This window comes from Lepus europaeus, chromosome 6 (assembly GCF_033115175.1).
Source record: "Lepus europaeus isolate LE1 chromosome 6, mLepTim1.pri, whole genome shotgun sequence".
Classification (NCBI taxonomy): Eukaryota; Metazoa; Chordata; class Mammalia; order Lagomorpha; family Leporidae; genus Lepus; species Lepus europaeus.
In genome coordinates, this window is record NC_084832.1 from 40,665,488 (window position 1) to 40,692,216 (window position 26,729).

Here is a 26,729-nt window from a genome sequence, read left to right on the forward strand (position 1 = left end):
TGGATTTGCTTAAATCAGGGTATAAAGAAGTTGCACTCACAATGTTGTAGTCCATTGGTCTGTGCCAGGATGAAGCCAAGAACTTGGAATTGCGTTCGGATCTCCCAGGTGAGTCCAGGGGCCCAAAGACTTTGGCCATCTTCCACTGCTTTCCCAGGCACATAGCTGGGAGCTGGATCAGAAGTGGAGCAGCCAGAACTTGCATTTGCACCCATATGGGATGCCAGCATGGCAGGCAATGGCTTAAACTGTTGCCACAATGCCTGCCTCCCCACCCCTGACAGTGCCTTTTTAAGGTTTAGCATTCGTAAATTGATGCCTCAGAGAACTTCAGGAACTTTCAAGTTGCAGAGCTGGAATTGAAGTATTCAACTGCTTGATTCTAAAACCCAGACTTTTTAACTAGATCTTGCTTCCCAAATATATAGATAAGAATGCGGTAAGGAAGAAGAGACTGCAAAGGGCTATGGGAATTTTTTTCCATTGTGGAATGTTATTATGGGACAACAGAAAGTAAGAGGTAGGTAGAATAACTCAACTGTTGACTGCCAGTTTATATTTTCTTTCTTTTAAAATCACATAATAACAAATATCCCAAATTCAGAGCACTTAACCTACCGCAGGAGTAAGTCCTCTTCACTAAAAACCGTAACACCCTTGTAAATTTGTTGTGGAGATGGAATAGGATTTAACATCCCCATGCCACATGTATTACTTGGCTAGGGCTGGCATCCAGTGTTTCAAAAAACAGAAAGTGTTGTCTGGCATTTCTAGAGGTGAGGAGTCTCAGATGAAGGTGTTGACAGGATTGATTTCTCTGAGCATTGTGAGGAAAGATCTGTCCCCTGGCTTGTAGATGGTCCCCTTCATAGACACGTGACATTCTTTGGGCATGTACCTGTGTTCCAGATTTTCCCACTTTATAAGGACACCGGTAATGGTAGATTAGAATCCATTTGACCTCATTGTAACCCAATAACTCCTGTGAAGACGCTCTTTCCAAATCGTGTCACGTTCTTCATGAATGGTTCAGGACTTTGACATGTGAATTTTAAGGAGGACATCATTCAACCTGGCACAACATGTGACATAGCCTCACACAGCTCGTGCACTTCCCCCAGTTCTTTCCAGTCTTGCTTCCACCCTTTGTGACACACCAAGTTCCGTTACAAAAGCATTTCTCTTCTTGTTTCCTGCATGCGGTTCCACACATTTCCCTTTGTTCCAGTTGCCAAGGTCTTGTCTCCAAGGGGGCTCTCAAAACATTCCACTTACAGTGAATCCTCAGAAGATTTTGATATTGGTTTCTAACTGAGTAGGAAAAATCTTGCCAGTGCCATGCTTTTAAAATTCAAGTGAAAACCTCATTTAACAACTAGCTCAGGAAGTATCTACATCTAAAACTGTTCTCTGAGCTGGAATGGACCATTGCCGTTTGTTATGAGAACAAGCCTCACATGCAGTGAACTGTGGCCTTGTCTGTGTTAAATTTCTTTTTATTTCTTTAGATTTTGTTTTACTTTTTAAACGTAGTTCTTGGCAATCGTATTTGTGTTCACTCATTTCTATTAAAGAATTTAGCTCTGATTTTTTTTTTTTTTGAAACTGATGAGTGGAGAAGTTCACTGTTCTATTTCAACATGTGTTGACTACAATTTAAACGTGGTAGTTTTGAACTAACATTGTCTATCTCCAGTCTATCTGTAATCATTTGAAGGGAATAAATTAAAATTTGGAACATTGAATCCAAACATCTGAAATGAAGATGATAGATCATATGCTGGTGAAGGAATGTAGAGTTACAGGTGACCTAACACCATATAAAATTTCAAAATATTTTGGAATGTAGGGAACAGATTTACTTCTTGAACTGAGATTTACTTAAGCTACTACTTACTCCTTGAGTCAATGTTGATGGCTATCCAGGAAAGGGGGTTAGTTCAGAAGTGGATTATTGTTAGGCAGATAGATACTGGGCAAAACTGAAAATGAAGGCTCCCTGGGGCAAAGGTTTGGACTGATTGCTATGATGCCACTTGGAGTGTCTACATCCCATAGTCAAGGACCTGTGTTCAAGTCCCAGATCTGCTTCTAATTCCAGCTTTCTGCTAATATGCAGGGAGGCAGCAGGTGATGGCTCAAATAGTTTTGTCTCTGTTACCAGTGTGGGAGACTGGGGTTGAATTCCTGGTTCCTGGTTTTGGCCTGGCCCAGCCCTGGTTGTTATATGTATGTGTATACGCATATGTATACAAATACATGTATATGTATTAGAACCAGACGATGGGAGATTTCTCCCTCTCTCTGCCTTTGAAATAAATAAAATTAAATTTGTACATTAAAGATTTTTTTTAGAGGAGCATGATTTTTTTAAAGATTTATTTATTTATTTGAAAGGCAGTTACAGAGAGGCAGAGGCAGAGAGAGAAAGTCTTCTATCCTCTGGTTCACTCCAAATAGCCACCATGCCAAGGGTTGGGCCAATCCAAAGCCAGGAGCCAGGAGCTTCTTCTTGGTCTCCCATATGGGTGCAGGGGCCCAAGGACTGTTTTCCCAGGCCATAGCAGAGAGCTGGATTGGAAGTGGATCAGCCAGGATTTGAACTGCTGCTCATATGGAACGCCAGCACTACAGGCAGCAGCTTTACCTGCTAGACTGCAGAGCTGGCCCCACATTAAAGATTTTTTAAAAAGGAATGCTGCAAATAACCCACAAATTGGACAGTCTTCATGAATAAGTTATAGCTGCTTAAACAGAATCAGTGAAATCTAGTGACCTATGAAAAAAAGTCCACATAATTTGTCTAGGAAAAAAAAATCTGCTGTGAACCTCAGATTTCCAATCATTTCTGACCTGTGAGTTTCTCTTAGGGAAGCTTACACACATCAATGAAGTCCCAGCTAAAAACATCACTCTTGGAATAAAGGTGCTCCATTATCTCAAGCTCTGCCGCTATTCTGCATGTCAATACTCAGAGCAGAAACCTTTTCCTAAGGTTGATGGATGTACTGTATCTCACTGTGTATGTGCCTATAGTTAGATTTCGCTTTTAAAAAGAAGCCATTAACTGTGCCTATTTCAAATGTCTCTTCTTTTTTATCCACACAGTCAAGCTGCCGTTTAACATTTCACCATGTATGTTTCCATAAAATGGAGCAAAGGTAAAGCAGCATTCTCTTTAGCACATGACTTATTTTGAGTGATGGAGAATGCATCTGCAGTGTGTTCAGAAAATAAACTGTTACAGAGGGTAGTGTTTTCCCCCAACAGGTAAATCAGAAGACAGCAACCGGGGGTCTAGATAATAGCAACTGACGTCTAGGGATTACTAGTCTCTGGTTGAATCTCATCAAATTGCCAAAACCACCAATTTTCACTGTTTCATAATAATTTTTATAATTTTAGAAATTTTGTTTTGTTTTTACTGTTAGCAGGAAAAAACATTCCTTAAAGAGAAACAAAATAGAGTAAATAATGACTTTTTAAATTAAAAAATAGATGTACTACATACTTCAATAATTTTGCTCATAATTGATTAAAAATTTTTTGGAAATAACATTTTAAATTCACATTATAATCAAAGACTTAATGCTTCACTAAATAAAGAGTTCAACAAATAAAAAGTGAAAAGATCATAGTTCAGCAGAAATTTTAGGAAAAAGCATGCATTACCATGGAGCTGGCGTAGTGTAGCAGGTAAAGCCATCATCTGCAATGCCAGCATTCCACAGGGTGCCAGTTTGTGCTCTAGCTGTTCCACTTCTGATCCAGCTCCCTCCTAATGACCTGGGAAAAGCAGCAGAAGATGGCCCAAGTGTTTGGGCCCCTACCATGTGTGTAGGAGACCCAGATGAAGCTCCTGGCTTCAACCTGGCCCAGCCCTGGCCATTGTTGTTATCTGAGGAGTGAACCCACGGATTGAACATCTCTCTTTCTCTCTCTATCTTTCCCTTTCTCTCTTTAACTCTGACTTTTAAATAAATAAATACGTTTTCTGGTTTAAAAAAGAAAAGAAACACACCTTAGTAACTAAGAAGAAATCTTTGCATTGGCCCATGCTAAATGTAATAAACAGAATTCCATGCTGGTGGGGTTTAGTTATTTATATTACTAAATAATCATAGATTATTTCAGACCTTCATTAGTGTTATGAAGAAGAATAAATAGGATGATACGATGGGGGGTGCTGGGCACCCCGTAGCTTGGGTTGTCTGGAAGGTTCTGCCCGAAGATATAACGGTGGGATTTGGGAATGAGTCCTGAGAATGAGAGAATGAGGCAGCGATGTGAAGATTGCAGAGATCTTTTTTTAAAAATGTATTTTATTTTAAAGAATCGCAGAGGGAGGACACACACACACACACAAAGACAGAGAGAGAGAGAGAGAGAGAGAGAGAGAGAGAGAGAGAATCTTCCATCAGCTGGTTCGTTCCTCTGATGGCCACAATGGCCAGGGCTAGTCCAGGCTGAAGTCAGGAGTCAGAAGCTACATCCAGGTCTCCCAAGTCCTTGGGCCATTTTCTGCTGCTTTTGTAGGCTCATTATCAGGGAGCAAGACTGGAGTGAAGAAACTGGGACATGAACTGGTGCCCTTATGGGATGCTTGCATTGCAGGCTGTGGATTTACCCACTGTGCCACAACAGTGGACCCTAAAGATCCTTCTAAGAAAAAGGAACTAAGAATGCAAGGGCTCTGGGTTCTTCAAAGGAGAAAAGCAAGACAGATGTGTTTAATCAATGGCTGGGTACTTGGAGGAGAACTGGAGAAACAGGCTGATCCTGCAGACGATTGTTGATGGACTGACTGACACTGTGGCCCTATAATAGTGTACATGACTTAATATCACCAAGTGGCAGATGCATCATCTACAAATGGTGATAATTCCTAACCATTGCAGCAGCTGTTTGAGGCAATGATAAAGTGTAAAGGACATGTGCCGTACACAAAGCAAATCCTCAATAAATGCCAGCTTTCATTTTTGGCTTGTTATTTTCAGGCAATCAAAATTTTAATGAATATCTTTAGTGCCTAGTGCTAAGCCAGGAAAAGATGTGGATGCTCATTTTTGCCTTAATGTTTTTAATTTTCTTGAGGTTATAAAATAAGTTTCCAGACTGTATAATATCAACCAAATTTGATGTAGTATAGAAGAGGCAGGGAAAAGTTAAGTCAAGTGGAGAAAACCTTGTTGAGATAAAGAGTTGTTTGGAAAGCAGATAATTGGATTGGCCTTGAACTCTGAGTAGGGCCTCCTAGGAGAGAGTTGCAAAAAAGTAGAAAGCATAGTAGTGAGATTAATAATGGCACATCCAGGGGAATGCAGGGAACAGCAGCTAGGTAGTTTTGATTTGCACAAGCATGTTGCAGTGACTGGGGGATGTTGGCTAGATCGTGGAGCTCAGGAAATTGAAGATGAAAGGATCTAAGAGTGAAACCTTCAAAGTAGGAAAGAAGGGATTGAATTTGAAACAGGAGATGTCAGAATTTCCTTTAACAGGATACTAGGAAGTGATACACATAACACCAGGAAGGAAAGAGACAATGGGGAGAATTACAGTTTGAAGAGGAGCAAAAAGATTTGATGGGATAAGAGCCAGTGGCCTAAAATGGAATAAGAAGAAATGAAAGATCACTTGAAGGCATAAGCAACACTTAGTAGCTGAATTTCACTTTGACATTATAGCTATCATGAATTAAGGATTATTGTTTCAAGAGCTAGACTAACTGCCATGCATTTGTCATCTCTATTAATCTAATGACCTAGGAACCATTATTCAGGTTTTATTGATGAGGAACTAAAGCTCAGGGAAGATTAAGAGTTTGTTTCTTTTAATTTTTTTTAAAATAGTAGTTGAATCACATCGCCATTGCTAATGAATATCTACCTCTTGTTCATAGAATAGACTGTAATGCTTCCTTGACCTCAAAATCTTAGAAGATTAAGATGGGTTTGGGACCATTAAAACAAATTGTGGAGATTGCAGTTACTATCACGAGTGTGCAGACGATTTTATAACCTGCTTCCTCTTGCACTTTGTTACTTCTCCTTTCTGGAGTTCCTCACTCCTGACTAGTGGCTGCAAGGAGAGAGTAGCACTGAGAGGCAGAGCCACCAGAAGGGGCTTATTGAGCCTTTTCATTATTTGGTTATCAAGACTTAAGTTATTTTATATTGGCACATATACATACACACAATAGTCGTAAGCGATGATCAGGTGACTTCTTTTATCTGAAGTTTTTTTCTGTCTAAATGTGACTACTGTTTTATAAGACTTGAAGATTCTTTTAATGGCAGGACATCACACAATGACACTTGCATTGATAAAAGGCAGGGATTTTCGTTTCTGTTTCAAATGAGAAAAGGCTTCCAGGCGGGGCCACATGGGGCTTGTATCTTGGAGAAAGTTAAGAGCAATTTGGAGCTGTAGGGGACAGCTTATGTATGGCAAGTGGGACACAGTTATCTACTTTCCCATGCTCCCTGTGGTTGGTTAATTTGAATAATTTCACATGCTCCAGGCATAGGGGCTCTCACTAGTTGATTGGTACCTAGGATAACTAGCCCTGGGGCAAGTAAGGCATTAGTGATCCTGGAGTGTGCAAATTTCATAAGGAGAGTGGTAGGTTCAGGACTTCATCAGTGGATCAAGAAAGACCAGCTTCTAGCCAGGGTCTCATAACTGGGTCAAGATAGCATTAAGATAAGACAAGTTCTCACAAAGCACAAAACCCCTAAATTAAGAAAGTATATCACAGTTCCTATACCCTACAGTGCTATTGCCATGTACAACCATAATCCTTTTTATCTTAGGCTGCTTGAGGACTCCACTAACTTCTTCTTTTTTTATTTTTATTTTTTTTTTTGACAGGTAGAGTGGACAGTGAGAGACAGAGACAGAGAGAAAGGTCTTCCTTTGCCGTTGGTTCACCCTCCAATGGCCGGCGCGCTGCGACCGGCGCACCGCGCTGATCCGATGGCAGGAGCCAGGTGCTTCTCCTGGTCTCCCATGGGGTGCAGGGCCCAAGCACCTGGGCCATCCTCCACTGCACTCCCTGGCCACAACAGAGAGCTGGCCTGGAAGAGGGGCAACCGGGACAGAATCCGGCGCCCCGACCGGGACTAGAACCCGGTTTAGTGAGCCGTGGCGCCGGATCCCCTAACTTCTGACTGATCCTCTTGTGGGCGGAATTTCTTTTGGCAAGTGTCTAATGGGGATATACTGCTGTGGCTATAGGTAATCAGTTTTATGATATTTTTAGCTAGCTGACTCAGGTTTTATCCACACAAATCAGAGTCTCTGAAGTTTCCACAATAAATGTTAACTAATTAGGTGATAAACTTTGTGATGTCATTGATAGTCAGGGTACTATCCTAGGCACCATGGAAAATACAAAAGTGGTCTTTGCAAAGCTTATACATCCAAGCAGCTGAGAATAGAGGCTAGTCCCATGATTCAGTGGGGAGAGAGGTTACATCTGGTGATGCCCACAGCCTAATGCTAGTCCTTGGAATACGAGGGCACTTCAAACCATTCATGGAAAAATAGAATTAGAAGATAAGTTCATTTACCCCTTTCCACATACTTTTTGAAGCCCTCTCAAACATTCTAAATACTTTGCCATGCCTACGCTCCCAATTTCTTTGTGTATTTTTATTTCCTAGATGCTTTGCTTCTCTTTTTACTTTTATGATATAGTCACCATTTTCTCCTTTATACTCTTTTCTAGCCCTGATTCCATTAATAAGTATATTTCTTAGTATTGGTTTAGGGAGTATGTTTTTTAGTGTATAGATATTAGTTTTTCATGCAGGCAAAAATAAATTCCTTAAATTTTTTTAAAACCTTGAATTAACTTACTTGATAGACTTTTTCTGTCCAATGGATTTTGATTAAAAAATGCTTCCTTATCTCCTACTAACATTATTGAGGTTTAATTTCCAGATATGTTATCTTTTCAATTAGTTGTATCTGATAAACCCAATCATAGACACATAGACTTACACATAGAAATCCCAGAGGTGTTAAACTAAATTTTTAATTTTTCTGGGCATGCAGCCCAACTTGATTTACTTTTTACAAATTCTCATTGTGTCCTAGATCCTGCTATAAAATAGGCAATTTATAATTACTAATTAGCCAGAATATGAAGATAAGGAAGATGATTAGCTCATGAAAGCTTTAGTTTTTTTTTTTTCCCAAAGATTGAAATTGTAGCAATAGATATGTGCAATGTAAACACTATCCTGTATAGGAAAAGCTTGTTTCCCTTCAGTAGTCAAGATCCTCTTCATTATTACAAATGAAATACCCCTGTCAGAAAATTCAATCATCTTATTAGCCTACACAATTTTATCTCCCTTTATTTTCTGCCAATCTATTTTCTTGAACAGCAAATTAATGCTAATAGACTTATGTCTAATGCACATTGTTTGATTCTTCTATCAGAGCATTTCCATAGAGTCAGACATATTCTTAAAACTTTCTATTTAGGGCCTAGGCTGTGGGGTGGCACCATGGGTTAAGCTACCACTGGCAACACTGGCATACTGTATGAGTGCCTGTTTGAGTTTGATTGCTCTACTTCTGATCCAACCCCCTAGAAATCTGCCTGAAAGCAGCAGAAGATGGTCCAAGTGCCTGTGCCCCTGCCACCCATGTGGGAGACCAGGATGGGGTTTTAGACTCCTGGCTTCAGCCTGGCTCAGTCCTAGCTGTTATGGTCCTTCGGAGAGTAAACCAGTGGATGGAGGATCTCTTTCACTCTGTTTGTGTTTCTTCCTCTTTATCTGTAACTCTGCCTTTCAGATAAAATCTTTCCTTTTATTTCATTTATTTTTTTCCCTCATTTTATTTGAAACACAGAGAGAAACAGAGATCAATTTTCCATTTGCTGGTTCACTCTCTATATACCTGCAACAGCCTGGGCTGGGCCTGGCTGATATCAGGATCCGAGGACTTAATCCAGGTCTCCCAAGTGGGTGGCAAGGGCCCAAATACTTGAGTCATCGCATGCTGCCTCCCAGGGTGCACAAGATGACACTGGATCAGAATCAGTGGACTTGAACCAGGCATTGTTATATGGGATGTGGGGATCCCAAGCAGATCCCAACTCTGTGCTGAATGACCCACTCTTGAACTGTTTTTCAAAGAGAAAATATCTATTTTGTAAATGTCTTTACTAAAGGTTTAGAAAGTATTTCCTGAAAGCTAAGAGGACATATTTCTCTGAAAAGAACTCCCTCAGTTTGCTTAGTTTTAGGTTTGCTATTTATATAGTTTTTTAGGAATAAATGCAGTGGGCTGCAGGCCAAAGTTGTTTTAGAAGCCCTGATATATAAAGTGTGCTGTTTACAGAGTATTCCTGTGACTACTCCCACCAATGTGAAATCACCAAATGCAGAGTTTGAAAGAGATGTACAGTTGCATATTTTATACATCATCTCTATATCATGATAGACAAATGTCCTCAATAAATGATGAGTTTTGAGTATTTATTATGTTTCTTTTAAATATAATTTAATTGTAAGTATGTGTAATTTAATTTTTAATAATGGCTGTTTAACAACTGTTCACAATATTCCTAGAAAAAGTGAACAATAAATTCTGTGAGCTGATGTGAGCCAACTGCTACATACCATTGGATCACAGTATTAAAATACTTGAGTGATTCCAGGCACATATCAAATCTGTAAGACTGAGTCTTTCTTTTAAAGGTTTACTTATTTATTTGAAAACCAAAGTGAGAGAGAGGGAGGGAGGGAGAGACAGAAAGAGAGAGAGGGAGGGAGAAGAGAGAGAGAAAAAGAGAGAGAATCTTCTGTCACTGATTCTCTCCCCAAATGGCCGCAGCAGCCAAAGCTGCGCCACGCTGAGGCCAGGAGCCTGGAACACCATCTGGGTTTCACATGTAGGTGGCAGGCGTCTAGATAGTTGGTCCATCTCCTGCTGCCTTTCTAGGTACATTAGCCAGGAACTGGATTGGAGGTGGAGCGTCCAGGGCCTGAACTGATGCTCTGATATGCGATGCAGACATCACAAGCTGAGGCTTAACCTGTGAGGCTCAACGCTGGCCCCAAGCTTGAGTTTCTAGATTTTGTTAAATTCTCAGAGAACAGTTTGAATAATTTGAACAAAGAGAAGAAATAATGGAAACAAGGAGAAAAATCTTTAAAGAAAGACAGATGTAAAGACATCTGGAAAGGTTAACACATTTAGGAATGCACAAGATTGTAAGAGATTGTAAGATTGTCTTTGAGGTTAGCTCACTGTAAGCTCAAGGTATTTATAACCGATAAACTCTGAGAAATGATGGAAGGCATTTCTCAGCTTATACTTTGAGAGAGTATGAAACATAATTTATATGAGCATGGAATATAACTTTGTAACTCACACAACATGTTCGTAGTGGGTTGGCTATAGCTACGCTCCACATTTCATATTCCAGAATATAGGTGCATAGAGCAGAGTCTCTCCAGGAAATTGCCTGTTCAGTGGCAGAAGGAAAAAGTGGGATGGCTGACCCAAGTGCTTGTTCCTAATATGGCACCTGTTTCTGAACTGAACAGGGAGAGAATTTATACTCCTCTCTCAAGGAAGAATGTCAAGGGAAGGAGCTACAGGGAGGAACAGGACATGTGAACTGAGTTCTGGCCAAGGCCAGAGTTTCTTGATCAGAGTTGTCCCTTCTTACTGTTTATTGCCCAAAGCAAATTAGGTGGCTATGCTTGAGTTCAAGGAGGAATGCTTAAGGGTGGGGCATCCCAGGATGACGCAATGGATTCCTTGAACAAAAATGCAGTTACCACTGGAAAGGTGCCAAAAGATGTCAAAGCAAGGTCTTCTAAGGTTCTTGTTCCTATTCAAGTGTGTGAGTCTGCCAAATTCTCCACTTGCCAAAATAAGTGTCAAGAACCAAATGGAGAGTGGAGCCCCAAGACAGAGGGTCCTGGGTCTTTGAAGGATGAGATGCAGCAGAATCTTCCCCACAACTGATGTGACATAGAGACAGATTCTGTTTTCTAAATTTTTTTTATAATTATTTTTGGAAGTGTTAGAGAAGGCGGCACACACACACACGCACACACACAGAGCAAGTGATCTTCTACCTTTGGTTCACTCCCCGAGTGGTTGCAACAACTGGCTGGGCCAGGTGAAAGCCAGGAGCCAGAAGCCATGAGTTTGTTCTGGGTCTCCCACGTGCGTGCAGGAGTTGGGTCATCCTCTGCTGCTTTCCCAGGTGCATTAGTAGGAAGCTACATTGGAAGTGGAGCAAATGGGACATGAACCAGCTCCCATATCAGATGATGGCACTGCAGGCTATGGCTTTAACCTGCTGTGTCACAGTGCCACTCCCAAGACAGACTCTCATAGCGAAGCCATATGTGAGATTTTAGGTTGTTTTGTTATTACCATTGCAGCATAATTTATCTTACTTTGATAAATACAGGTTGATGTAGGAATTATAAATGAATAAATATGATGGTAATTCCTTTCAGCTCTGTGGTAGGTAGAAAAACTACATCCTGAATATATGTACATCCTTATTTCTAGAAGCCATAAATGTTGCCCTATATTAGAACAGCATCTTTATACGTGTAATTAAACTAATTACGTTGGGACGGGGAGGTCAGCTTGGGTTATCAGAGGGATCCTAAATGTAGTCACATGTGTTCTCATCAGTAAGAATCATTTCCAGCTTCCTGCTAATGTGTGCCATGGGAGGCAGTAGGTGATGGTTCAGGTAGACGGGCCCCTGCCATCTACAGGGAAGACCTGGATTGAATTCCCAGCTCCTGGCTTTGGTCTCGGCCAGTCCTGGCTGTTATGTGGGCATTTGGGGAATGTACTAACAGATGTGAGATTTCTCTTTCTCTCTGAATCTCAAATAATATGTTACAAAAAATGATGAAGTCCAAAATGTAACTCTTGGGCATTCTCAGCAAAGAGACTAGGACCAGCGACGGGAGAGGAAAACAAAATATGTGTATAGGAAGTCCTGGAAGCCTATTGATGAAAGTATTTCATTGGAGAGACCTGTTGATCTTTGTTAAATGTTAAGTGCTATTGATAATTCAAGTAGGAAGTGAACTAATAATGTTTAGGGGAACAGCACTGTGGTGTAGCAGGTAAAGCCACTGCCTGCAGTGCCGGCATTCCATATAGGCACCAGTTTCAGTCCTGGCTGCTCTACTTCCAATCCAGTTCTCTGCTATGGCCTGGGAAAGCAGTAGAAGATGGCCCAAATCCTTGGACCCCTGCACCCATGTGGCAGACCCAGAAGAAGCTCCAGGCTCCTGGCTTTGACTTGGCCAAGCTCTGGCTTTTCTGGCTATTTGAGGAGTGAACCAGCAGATGGATGACCTCTCTCTCTCCCCCTCTCTCTCGCTTTCTCTGCCTCTCTGGAACTCTGCCTTTCAAATAAAAAAGTAAATCTTTCAAACAAACAAACAAACCCCATATTTAGGGTGAGGTAAGCAAAGATACATGGTTGGAATTTCCTCATTCTCTTGACATTGGCTGGAAGAAAAGGTTACAAGTTCCTGCATCCCAGACTCCTGAAAGAACCCCTCATCCTGTTCAAGGTCTAAGCCTCGTTCTCCTGTTTTACTCTTTTTGTGAGCTGGCTAATAGCCACCTAATAAATTACTCTCTTTGGAAATATTTAGGACTATCACTAAGCCGGCAGAGAAGAAGATACCAGCCTGCGTCTCAACTCAAAAAATAAATATAGGGGCCGGCGCTGTGGCACACTAGGTTAATCCTTTGCCTGTGGCACCAGCATCCCATATGGACGCTGGTTCTAGTTCCAGCTGCTCCTCTTCCAATACAGCTCTCTGCTATGGCCTGGGAAAGCAATTAGGGATGGCCCAAGTCCTTGGTCTTCTGTGTACAAAGTTAATTGAAAATGAATCTTAATGGAGAATGGAGAGGGAGGAGGAGAAGGGGTGGGAGTGTGGGTGGGAGGGCAGGTATGGTGGGAAAATAACTATATTCCTAAAGTTGTACCTATGAAGCTTGTGTTCCTTAAAAAATAAATTAAAAAAAGAAATATGTTTACGTAGCTACTCTTCCATGTTCATTACAAGATTATTCATAACAAGCAATATATGGAATCATTCTAAATGTCTATCTGTAGATGAATGGATAAAGGAAAAGTAGCATACATACACAATTTGTGACAATAATTCGTTTCACATTTGTAATGACACAGATCAACCTGGAGGTTATGATGTTAAGTGAAATAAGGCACAGAAAGACAAATACAACAATCTAACTTATAGGTGGAATCTGAAAAAGTCAGATTCACACAATCAGAGTAAAATACTGGTTACCAGTGGCTGGGGGGGTGGGGGTGAGGGAAAGATGTTGACCAAAGGAGTTGAAATTTTGGTTAGACAGAAGCAATAAGCCCAAGAGATTATTATATAACATGGTGACTATAGTTAATAACAACATATTATAAATTGAAAATTTCTGAGTATAGATTTTAAGTATTATTATAACAAAATGATATGGGAGGTAATGAATATTTTTTTTAAAGATTTATTTATTTATTTGAAAGCCAGAGTTACACAGAGAGAGGAGAGGCAGGGAGAGAGAGAGAGGTCTTTCATCTGATGGTTCACTCCCTAATTGGCCACAACGGTCAGAGTTGTGCCGATCTGAAGCCAGAAGCCAGGAGCTTCTTCCTGGTCTCCCACGTGGGTGCAGGAGCCCAAGAGCTTGGACCAGCTTCCACAACTTTCCCAGGCCATAGTAGAGAGTTGGATCTGAAGTGAAGCAGCTGGGTCTCGAACTTGCACCCATATGGGATGCCAGTGCTTCAGGCCAGGGCGTTAACCTGCTACACCACAGTCTGGCCCCAAGGTAATGAATATGTTAAATAGCTTCATTTAATGATTGCACAATGTTGTATACCAGACTCTATCAATTTTACTTCTAAATAAAAAAAATCTTAAATTACTAAATATAGGTGTCCATGACTTGCAAGCAAATTGTGGTATGCTAAATCAAAGCATGAGAAAATCTAACTCTATGGATCTCTGAGCAGTCTCAACTGCTTTGGGTACAGACAGAGGTCACTGGGAGCTTGTGCTATCAACATACTATCCTCTTCCAGCAGTGATGGTGTCACCCCACCCCTTTCCTACCATACATCTTCCTGAGATAGAAAACCTGATGGTAGAAAACGTCCATCATAAATAATATAAAAGGACAATATGGCTTTGTAGATGACATTTTCCCAGAAGAGGCAGAAACTATACAGTGGTTGTGTGGTAGTCATAATTCCCATTTGCTAGTCCAATAGCAAATGCTTTATTAATCCAAACACAGAAATAATGTTGGGAGTACGGCTTTGTTAAAACAAGAAAAAAATCAGACTTAGAAAATGGAGATTACGATGGCTACAAGCAATGCTTCCCTTATGCTCTTCTATAGTCTAATTTTTCTGTCCTTTCCACTTTGATGATCAGAATCCTACCATTACTACACAGAATGTGATATCACTTTTAAAGAATCTATCTCAAGTGAAGTTGGCTTAAACATAAGGTGGGACCAAAAAGACTAGCATAAGAGCATACCTATTATTCCTGAAATTTGCTAAAATAAAAATGAATAGAAGAGGTATAATGCCATAAAACAAAGAAACCATAAATGTGATAAAATAAAACAACTGAATTTTAAAGACTAGAAAGTTCACAGAGAAGTAACAACTGTGTCACTAAAACCAAAGGAAACCAAGAACTGCAGATTAATTTTTGTTAAAGAATAGGATCAGAATGAAAGGTACCAGATACTTCTGAAGGTAAGGACATGGATGGTAGTGCAAAAGGAATGTTATTAATAGTTTCTGAAGAGCAATTAAGCTCCCCAAATTTTTGCTTAAAGTGGCATAGTCTTTGGACATAGTAGAGAGCTGAGGGATCTATTTAAAACAAAAGAGAAGATAATCCGTTGAAGGTGCGTTGATGTCTAAACATATTCATACCCATAATATGTGCCTGTGATACCATGGCAGAGAAGGCTGGAAGAAGAGAGTACATAATTGATAAAGCTGTGTGAGAGGCACATGGTCTTAATTTTACTGTTTATTTTCTCATGTTTGAATTTTTTCATAGTAAAAAGAAAAATTTGGGGGCAGGCTTTTGGCATAGCAGTTAAAATGCCATTTAGGATGCCTACATCCCATATTGGAGAACCTGGTTTCAAGACGTGGGTCCCTGCCACCCATGTGGAGACCAGGATTAAATTCTTGGCTTTTGGCTTCAGCCTGGACCAATCCTAGTTGTTGCCAACTTTTAGTGGAGTGAAAAAGCAGGTGGGAGATCTCTGTATGTGTTTTCTGTCTCTCTGCCTTTCAAATACATATATATATATATATATATATATATATATATATATACACACACACACGCACACACACATGTATTTTTTTAAAAAGAAACCAAACTTTATGTCCTTAATGAAATCTCAGAAGTAGGCAAAGTTTGTTTGTTGCTTTACCTCTTTTCCTCTGGAACTATTCACTTTAAATGTGTTACCTGTTTAAGGGGACAATTCATTCATCCTGTCCAGTGCTATTGTTACCAATGACTCTTCTATTGCATTGTTTGAGGTTGTGCTTAATATTTCTCACGAGTGGTTTAACATGAAGGCACCTGTGGCTACATCTGAATGCAGTGTGGTTACTGAATGATTGAAAGAACAATTGAAATAATTTGAGTCTAGAAAAGAACATGAATGTCACATCTTCATACAAGTGAGAGACTGTTCTTATTAGAATCTATAGTAAGATTTACAAATTATCTTTGGGATGTGGTACCTGTTCTTTTCTGAGCACATACTTTCATTTCCTAAGATGTACAAATGTTTTCCATCATCACACACTTGACTTTTTAGAGAGCTGAAACCTGGTCTTAACAAAGCATAATATATTAATAAAAAACCACAAACAGTTCAGGATTAATATGAATCTTCTTTAGAAAATAATAGAATAAGGGAAACAGAATAAGGATGGAAATTTGAAAGGTATAAAGTAGGGGAGATAAAAGATGGATGGAAGTGAAATGGTAAGAAAGGGAAGGAAATGACATATTTTCCTTTCAAGTCTGTGCCTAGCTCTTATTTGAGTATAGTAATTTGATTCATGCTTATTCTCTGTATCTGATTTATTACAGATTTCATCATGAGTGCCCAGCTCCATTGGCTCTTGCCCATTTGTCTCCAAGGTAGTGAAACCACCATCCACACAATGACTGGACCAGTTGACCCCGTTGGCACTTTTAACTTTCAACTTAAATGTCTCCTTTTGCTTGTTATTTTTAGATTTATTGTTGTATGGGTGTGTATGTTGTATAGCAATATGATACCTATGGAATGTTCTGCACTGTGTAAATTAATCACCATAATAGCATCTCTGGGTGAAACCAGGGACAGAGAGGACAAATAAAATGGGGCCAGAGAATGGAATAGAGGATATGCACACAAAGAGTGACAAAACACGGCTGGAAAAGATATTTGAGAGTTAGTAACTATAAGTGACAAGGGAAACAAGAGAGTAAAACAGTAACCTCCTAATGAGAGAGCAAACTAAAAATGAAGGCTTGACTATGGGTAGGCATAACTTTATAATTAAGAAAGTTGTTCTAAAAGTCAAGAATCATTAGAAAAGAAATTCAATTAATGGATGTGTATATATTATATCTGGGTTTTAAAAATAATAGGATAGTTCATCTTCTGTATTTTCAGATTATTAGGAATGCATCTCAGTAAGCAAAGTCCTTTGTGATATCCTAAAAACACAAGTAGAAAATTACAGAAGCACGTTTCTGTAGCAAAAGAATCTCATGGTCCCCAGGGACTAGTGAGACCTGATTGGGACTAACAATGGTCAAAGTAAGAGATTGCTGTTTGGTGTAGCTGATGCTGCTTGGAACATTAAAATGTGTCCATTATTGTAGTGCTTGGTTTGAGTTTTGACTTTGGCTCCTGATTCCAGCTTTCTGCTAGTGCACACTGTGGGAGGTGGCAGGTGATAGCTCAAGTACTTGAGTCTTTGCCACCCACTTAGAACACCCAGATTGAATTCTTCACATCCAGGTTAGCCTGGTCCAGCTGCAGCTGTTGCTGCCTTTTGAAGAGTGAACCATTGGATGGGAGATCTTTGTCTCTGTCCTTGCCTGGATGCTTGTCTCTGTCTCTCTGCCTTTCAAATAAATACCTTGTGGCAGGGAACTGTATGCAGAAATGAAATGCTAAGATTCTTTTGATGATTGATTTTTGCCTCTTCAGAACAAATTGATTTAAAAAGATCAGTAATTAAAGGTTAGCCTTAATTATGGAATAATCCTTGCTTTGTCATTTTCTTTTTAAGACATTCAACAATTGTGTTTTTGACTACCAAACGTTTGTGCTCGGTTTTAAACAGAAATATTAATTGTTTTGGAATTTTTAATTGAATGAGTAATAATTGAGGTGAGTCTCTTCTGCCTATTTCCCAGAGTTGACTTGCTACTATGTAAGTATGAAAGATACTTTCGGTTTCCATTATATTATTGTGTTCATAATTATACCACTTAAAATTTAAGCAGACTTCAAGAACAGAATGAAGTCTTAACATGAAAATAAAAAGATTTAGCAGTGTTCTTTGTCATTAATTTTCTTTATTTAAATTGTAGGCTTTACTAATTTCCAAATGAATTACTTTGTTTTAGATTCACATTTGAGAAATTAAGTGACATTACAGATGCAGAATTCAAAGCTGCAGTACAGGATGAACATATGAGACAAAATAGCTGTGGATAATCTGCATTGAAATGTGAGCTAAATAATGCATGGATAAACCACCGATTTAAGAATAATTAAATTATGACTGTTTGGAACCTTCTCCTCTTCACTCTAATAATACAATCCCCAGTAGAAAATAGACAAAATAGAATAGAAACTATATTCCTGATATTTAAATATTTTTTGACCACAATATATAATTCTAAATTAAATATAAATTTAAGTTTAATTATTGTTCTACTTAGAACATCCAATGCTTTTTCAAAACCGTAATTGTCCATGTAGTTGTTCCATTTGGTATTGAAGCCAAATTCTACAGAAAAAACAGTTGTAGAATTATTATATTGGTTAAAATATAAATTTTAAAAGAGAGGCATGACTTTTTCAAACTTTAGTTCTATTAAACAACTTCCAGTAAGACAAGTTTCAGCAGATCAGCACAAAATTTTCTTAATTTCATTACAGTCTGTAAATTAAAATTAATGAGTCTGACACCCACAATTAACAATGAAAAATGCAGATTGTTATAATTACTTAAGCAATAACATTGCTTTACTTAGAAGGCTTAAGGTGCTCTACAAATTATTTACAAGTGTTACATAAAACACAAAAAATGACAATTTCAATTTATTTTGTCAATGCAAAAAACCAAAATCCTTACTAAAACCTTTCTCGTTTGGGAATCTCTCGCCATGCATAATTAAGCAAATTTGATTGCAATTAAGCCTGGCTTCTACAGTAGAGTTTTAATTAATGCAAATCTGGCATCTACATCTATAAGATTAATTTTAGTGAATTAAAAGAAAACAACAAAGCACATTTAAAAGTGCAGTTGTATTGTTGAAAGGACAGAATTTAAAAGCTGGTTATTTTTCAGCCTTCCATGTGTATAGCCTTTGACTCAGACTTTAAAGAGTGGATATTTTATTCAGATTAGTTGTTTTGTTTTTAAATGCCTTATTAAACAAGATCATCAAAATTACACATAGTCACTTCAGAATATCTTAGAAATTCAATATAACTTAGGAGAAGGGCATACTGGTTTGTATACACACACACACACATCACATCACAACTATACACAAAAACTCCCTGCAACCTTTACAGAAAAGGATGTGAATCTCATCCACAAATATATACAGATTTTCTCTTGCATGTTTTAAGACACCCATAGTGTTTACATCATTGGGGAAATACCATTGTTGAGAACAAGAGCACAGTCTCTTTAAGAACAGCACTTAAAGTGAGCTAACGTAGAGAAATAACTTCTATTATCATGTATCTGTTTGTTGCTAATGCCATTTGATATAATTTTATCCAATTTTCAGTTGACGTTTTCTCACTCATGTTTTATTTGACAGAAATCTAGACAGTTTTGAACAAATATTCCAAAGTTATACATGACATGATTTGAAGACAAGCCTAAAGATTTTGATCTTGTTTAGTGCTTTAATAATCACTTGTCTGCAAAAGATGTTGCTATTAGAAAAGAAATTTCTTGATATACAAATTTCATGCTCTTTTCTTCCCCCTATCATGTGGCTATAACATGGGAGTGTTTCTACCCCAATTAATCAGAGGACCTCATACACTGTATGACAGATGAGTAGGACAGCGCAGGACTTTGAGCTCGCAAATCAACAAGTTTATAAGCTCCAGCCAATAGCCACTTCAAAAGCATGACTATGAACACATCAAAGTTGTAAAGTAGAGAGACCAACTTTGGAAAATATTAGAGCTGTGTGGAATTTTCCCTATTTTTCTAACCTTGATCCTGTGGGAAGGGAGTACCTCTTCTCCCTTATCCAGAGCCATCTGTAAGAGTTAGGGATTTGATAAGTTTATCAGAGGAAATTGATAACAGCACTTATATTTTGGCTAATGTTGTTATAGCTGAGGACTCAAAAGCAAGAGGCTGATCATAGCCTAAGGGAGCAGAATTGAAAGAAACTGAGTTGTACTGAAGGATTTAACACTTAACAGAAGGCAGTGCCCTTGAAGAGAGCTACCAGGAAGCTCCTACTCCTGGGAAACACACAAAGATGTCTTTGAGAAATGAAGTCTATTTTGCCCAATTGCAAAGTCCAACAAATATCAGCTCTAAAATCTCTCCAATCCTAGATGATACCAATTCGCACTTACCATGGTGTCAGTCAAATAAAGATATTTTTCTTATCTATCTTTTGCTTTGCCCACCAATCTAGAAATTTCAGAAGCATTCAGAGGGGGAAAGAGAGGAAAGAATGTGAGTAAAATGTTAGTAACCATAAGAAAAGCCACTAGTCACTCCCTTTGTCTGCTGAAGTGACTGAATCAGTGGGTGAATCTTTAGCATTAACTAAAAATTTTTAGCTTTAATTATTACCCAGACTGTGTATTTTGACTCCTGATAAAATGATAAGACCACTGGTTTTGACAAAAAGTATTATTAACTACATTTTTAAAGAGGTGTACAAAAGGACTAGGATCAAGTCTTAGGGAGTATCTAGTAACACTGAGAGTCTTGGAACAGGCACTCTGAATTCTTTTGGCCAGGCACTTGAGCAAGGTAGTATTAACAAATCAAGGGCATGGTACAGAAAATTTTAACAGCAACTAATTTGAACACTTATGTGATTCTCTGATTTCAGTCTACAATGGTGTTAAAATCACATTGTCTTTTTAAATGGATTTCTAAGGATTTATTGCTAACGAGATGTTAGATTATATATATACACATATATAAATGTAATATGGTATGTGTATGTGTAATTTATAGTCAGCCTTTTCTAACCTTTAAACTCTTCATTTTAAAATAATTTTGGATTCAAAGGAAAGTAGAAAATATAGTATAGACAGATCTTGTGTACCGTTAACAATATTCCCCCAATGGCAGCATCTTATGTCTTTCATAATTATAGTACAATAGCAAAGATAAGAAATCAACATTCGGGGGCCGGCGCCATGGGGCAGTAGGTTAATCCTCTGCCTGTGGTGCCGGCATCCCGTATGGGCGCTGGTTCTAGTCCCAGCTGCTCCTCTTCCAATACAGCTCTCTGCTATGGCTTGTGAAAGCAGTAGAAGATGGCTCAAGTCCTTGGGCCCCTGCACCCGCGTAGGAGACCTGGAAGAAGCTCCTGGCTCCTGACTTTGCAGCTCCAGCTGTTGTGGCCATCTGGGGAGTGAGCCATCGGATGGAAGACCTCTCTTTCTGTCTCTACCTCTCTCTGTAACTCTATCTTTCAAATAAAATAAATAAATCTTTTTTAAAAATTGACACTGGTACAATTTGTAGACCATTATCTTTCAATACTTTGTCTATCATCTGTGCATTAAGGCATGTGTCACCCATTCACCCACTCAATAGGCAATTTTTATTGGTAGAAAACACATATATTATGCATTAACTGATGAAGAATATTGAAGTACAAAAAAGCTTTCACAATCTAGAAGGATAAACATATTCATACTAAAGAATTAATAATTTTATATTTTTTAAAAATATTATTTAAGGTATACAAATTTCATGTATTTCATGTCTACAGATTTAGGAAAACAGATACTTCTCTACCCTCCATCCTGCCCACGCTCCCACTCTTCCGCTTCCTTCCTCTTCTATTTTCTCTCTTGATTTACTTTCAGTTTATTTATACTCATAAGATGCCATCAATTATAAGATGCACCATTATTTCATGTGACACTAAGAAATAAATTATGCCAAATACAATTAATATTTTTGCCACTGTGAGACACATTCTGATTTCAAAAATTTTAAAATATAAAAAAGTATCAAAATTGTCAAAGTACTGTATAGTAAGCACTATAATACAGGTGTGTATAATATTACAGAAAAGGATTAAGGAAACAACTTATTTTTTAGCATAGATGATGGCTAAGAGAAAGACATAGGAAAAGCATGGTGTAAGAATTTCTTTTAAGAATTTAAAAGACAGCAAGAATTGCCAAGTGGACAAAATTGAGAAGGATGCTCCAGGCTGGAGAAAAACCCACAGAGAGAGAGCTCATGATCATGCACTGGACATTCTTCATTGTTACATAGTGGTTAATGCCGAGTGTACGTGGAGGAACAGCCAGGGAGCTAGGAATAGGGCTGGAAGGGAGATTCAATCAGTCAGTGAAAAGCTGTAGAAGCTACTCTAAAGAGGAAAAGGATGCACTTTGTATGGAATCACCAGGGAATATTAAATAGGAGAGTGGCATGATCTCTCTATTTTTTTTAAAGATTTATTTCATTTATTTGAAAGACAGAGTTACAGAGAGAGGTAGAGACAGAGAGAGAGAGAGAGAGGTCTTCCATCCGCTGGCTAACTCCCCAGATGGCTGCAATGGCCAAAGCTGCACCGATCTGAAGCCAGGAGCCAGGAGCTTTTTCCGTTCCGGCTCTCCTACATGGATGCAGGGGCCCAATGACTTAGGCCATCTTCTACTGCTTTCCCAGGCCACAGCAGAGAGCTGGATCAGAAGAGGAGCAGCTGGGACTAGAACCAGCGCCCACATGGGATGCCAGCACCACCAGGACTTATCCCTGGTATGCAGAGGATTAACCTACTGCCCCACAGCACCAGCCCCATGATCTATATTTTGTAAAGAAAAATCCTTTAACACTATAAGAATGAATTATTGGAAAAATCCTGGAGGAAGGAGATAGAGTAAACAACTTGTATCAAGTTTGCAAAATTCATCATCAGTAGAAAATCTAGGGAAAATTTTTTCCTTAAGAAAAAAGATACTTAAATACTTAACACATCTTTAAAAATTAATATGTTACAACCTTATAAATTTAAAGTGAAAATATTCCCTTCTCTGACTCTTCTCCCCGAACAGTCACAAGTAGAGTTGTCCTTTCAGTTCCCAAAGCATATTATGAGTCATCTGTTTAGTGTGTATCTCAGGCTATCTCATTTTGTGATCACATTTTCTTCTGTATTCCTTGTAGTTTAAAAAACCTCTTTGTGCTGGAAAAGCACTGATTACTGTACCTGCATAGAAGAGAATTTCTGAAGAGGGAGCAGGGCACTGGAAGTGTTGCTGAGAATCTGAGCTGCAGGAGTATTGCAGTGGTTCAGACAAGAGAAAATGGTCATTTGATGTAGGTGATGCAAACATATTGGAAAGAGGTAGATGCCTAGAGAGCTTAGGAACCAAGATTCAGATTTCTGTAGATTGATGGTTTGTATAGGGTATAGGCAGGAGCCAAAAAGGATTAGTCTTGTGTCTCTGGCAAGGGCATCAGTGTGAAAAGCTATCTTTTGCAGACCCAGAAAGCACTGGAAAAGGAGATGTTTCTGGGGAGAGGGTAGGTATTGGCATTGTATGTTTAATATCACTTTGAGACAAGGAATTACTTTAAATTTTGAGGACATTATTTAAATTTCAAGATGAAAATAACAAAGTATTAAACCAGCACAGGACTTGTGATTACACAGGTCTCTCGCCCAAAAATATGGTGCTGGTTGAGATCTGTAGAAAGATTAATTTAAGCAGGTATTTGTATATATGAGTGTGAGTTTAGATTACTGTGCTGGGATGAATAAACATTTAAGTCAAAAGTTTACAGAAAGCAAATAAACGTGAGTAGTAGCTATACCCATTTCAGGAGAAGGTATGGAGTGAGAAGAGCAAACCTTGTCATTTAAAGATGCAGCATTGAAAGGGAATTGCAGACCAATATCCCTGATGAACATAGACACAAAAATCCTCAATAAAATTCTCGCCAATAGAATGCAACAACACATCAGAAAGATCATCCACCCAGACCAAGGGGGATTTATCCCTGGTATGCAGGGATGGTTCAATGTTCACATCAATCGATGTGATACACTACATTAACAAACTGCAGAAGAAAAACCATATGATTATCTCAATAGATGCAGAGAAAGCATTCGATAAAATACAACACCCTTTCATGATGAAAACCCTAAGCAAACTGGGTATAGAAGGAACATTCCTCAATACAATCAAAAGCAATTTATGAAAAACCCTCGACCAGCATCCTATTGAATGGGGAAAAGTTGGAAGCATTTCCACTGAGATCTGCTACCAGACTGGGATGCCCACTCTCACCACTGCTCTTCAATATAGTTCTGGAAGTTTTAGCTAGAGCTGTTAGGCAAGAAAAAGAAATTAAAGGGATACAAATTGGGAAGGAAGAACTCAAACTATCCCTCTTTGCAGATGATATGATTCTTTATTTAGGGGATCCAAAGAACTCTACTAAGAGACTATTGGAACTCATAGAAGAGTTTGGAAAAGTAGCAGGATATAAAATCAATGCACAAAAATCAACAACCTTTGTATACACAGGCAATGCCATGGCTGAGAAAGAACTTCTAAGACCAATCCCATTCACAATAGCTACAAAAACAATCAAATACCTTGGAATAAACTTAACCAAGGACGTTAAAGATCTCTACGATGAAAATTACAAAACCTTAAAGAAAGAAATAGAAGAGGATACCAAAAAATGGAAAAATCTTACATGCTCATGGATTGGAAGAATCAATATCATCACAATGTCCATTCTCCCAAAAGCAATTAATAGATTCAATGCAATACCAATCAAAATACTAAAGACATTCTTCTCAGATCTGGAATAAATGATGCTGAAATTGATATGGAGGCAGAGGAGACCACAAAGAGCTAAAGCAATCTTGTACAACAAAAACAAAGCTGGAGGCATCACAATACCAGATTTCAGAACATTCCTCAGGGCAGTTATAATCAAAACAGCATGGTACTGGTACAGAAATAGATGGATAGACCAGTGGAACAGAATAGAAACACCAGAAATCAACCCAAGCATCTACAGCAAACTTACATTTGATCAAGGATCTAAAACCAATCCCTGGAGTAAGGACAGTCTATTCAATAAATGGTGCTGGGAAAACTGGATTTCCACATGCAGAAGCATGAAGCAAGACCCCTACCTTACACCTTACACAAAAATCCTCTCAACATGGATTAAAGATCTAAATCTACAACCTGACACCATCAAATTATTAGAAACATTGGAGAAACCCTGCAAAATATAGGTACCAGCAAAGACTTCTTGGAAAAGACCCTGGAGGCACAGGCAGTCAAAGCCAATATTAACATTTGGGATTGTATCAAATTGAGAAGTTTCTGTACTGCAAAAGAAACAGTAAGGAAAGTGAAGAGGCAACCGACAGAATGGGAAAAAATATTTGCAAACATTGCAACAGATAAAGGATTAATAACCAGAATCTTCAAAGAGATCAAGAAGCTCCACAACAACAAAACAAACAACCCACTTAAGAGATGGGCCAAGGATCTCAGTAGACATTTTTCAAAAGAGGAAATCCAAATGGCAAGCAGGCACATGAAAAAATGTTCAGGATCACTAGCAATCAGGGAAATGTAAATCAAAACCGCAATGAGGTTTCACCTCACCCCAGTTAGAATGGCTCACATACAGAAATCTACCAACAACAGATGCTGGTGAGGATGTGGGGAAAAAGGGACACTAACCCACTGTTGGTGGGAATGCAAACTGGTTAAGCCACTATGGAAGTCAGTCTGGAGATTCCTCAGAAGCCTGAATATAACCCTACCATACAACCCAGCCATCCCACTCCTTGGAATTTACCCAAAGGAAATTAATTTGGCAAACAAAAAAGCCATCTGCACATTAATGTTTATTGCAGCTCAATTCACAATAGCTAAGATCTGGAATCAACCTAAATGCCCATCAACAGTAGACTGGATAAAGAAATTATGGGACATGTACTCTATAGAATACTATACAGCAGTAAAAAAAATGAAATCCGGTCATTTGCAAGTAAATGGAGTAATCTGGAACACAGCATGCTGAGTGAAATAAGCCAGTCCCAAAGGGACAAATATCATATGTTCTCCCTGATTGGTGACAACTAACTGAGCACCCAAAAGGAAACCTGTTGAAGTGAAATGGACACTGATCAATAGTTTGCACCCACACAGAAACACAAAGTGTAAAGTACTGTTTGATTACCAGTTATACTATTGATTCACATAGTACAACACATTAAGGACAGAGATCCTACATTGGGGAGAAAGTGCACAGTGACTCCTGTTGTTGATTTAACGTCTTGATCAGCCCTTGTCCTGGCTGTTGATGAACAACTTAATGCTTTATTGCATTCAGTATTTTTTTTTGTTCTACTTAATACTATTGGTTGAACTCTTTAATTAACACACAATTATTCTTAGGTGTTTAAATTTAACTGAAAAGTGATCCCGTTAAATATAAGAGTGGGAATAAGAGAGGGAGGAGATGCACAATTCTGCACATGCTCAATCGGACTTGCCCCAAACGGTAGAGTTAGATATGTGCCTGGGGACTCCAATTCAATCCCATCAAGGTGGCATGTACCAATGCCATCTCACTAGTCAAAATGATCAGTTTCAGTTCACAATTGATCATAATGATAGGATTAAGAGTCAAAGGGATCACATAAACAAGACTAGTGTCTGCTAATTCTAACTGAAAGAATTAAAAAGGAGAGAATGATCCAATATGGGAAGCAGGATACAAAGTAGACCCATAGAATGGCAGATGTCCTAAACAGCACTCTGGCCTCAGAATCAGCCCTTAAGGCACGTGGATCTGGCTAAAATGTCCATGAGAGTATTTCAGGTATGGATAGCCAAGACACTCTGGCAAGAAACAAAACAAAACAAAACAAAACAAAACAAAAACAAACCCTAAATGAAAGATCTCTGTGAGTGAGATCCCAGTGGAAAGAACGGGCCATCAAAGAAGGAGGTATTTTTCTCTGAAGGGAGGAGAGAACTTCCACTTGGACTATGACCTTGTCTAAATAAGATCGGAGTTGGCAAACTCCGAAGGCTTCCATAGCCTTGGCAACTCATGTCAAGAGCCTAGGGTGATTACTGACACCATAAACAAGATCGTCAATTGTTAAATCAACAACAGGAGT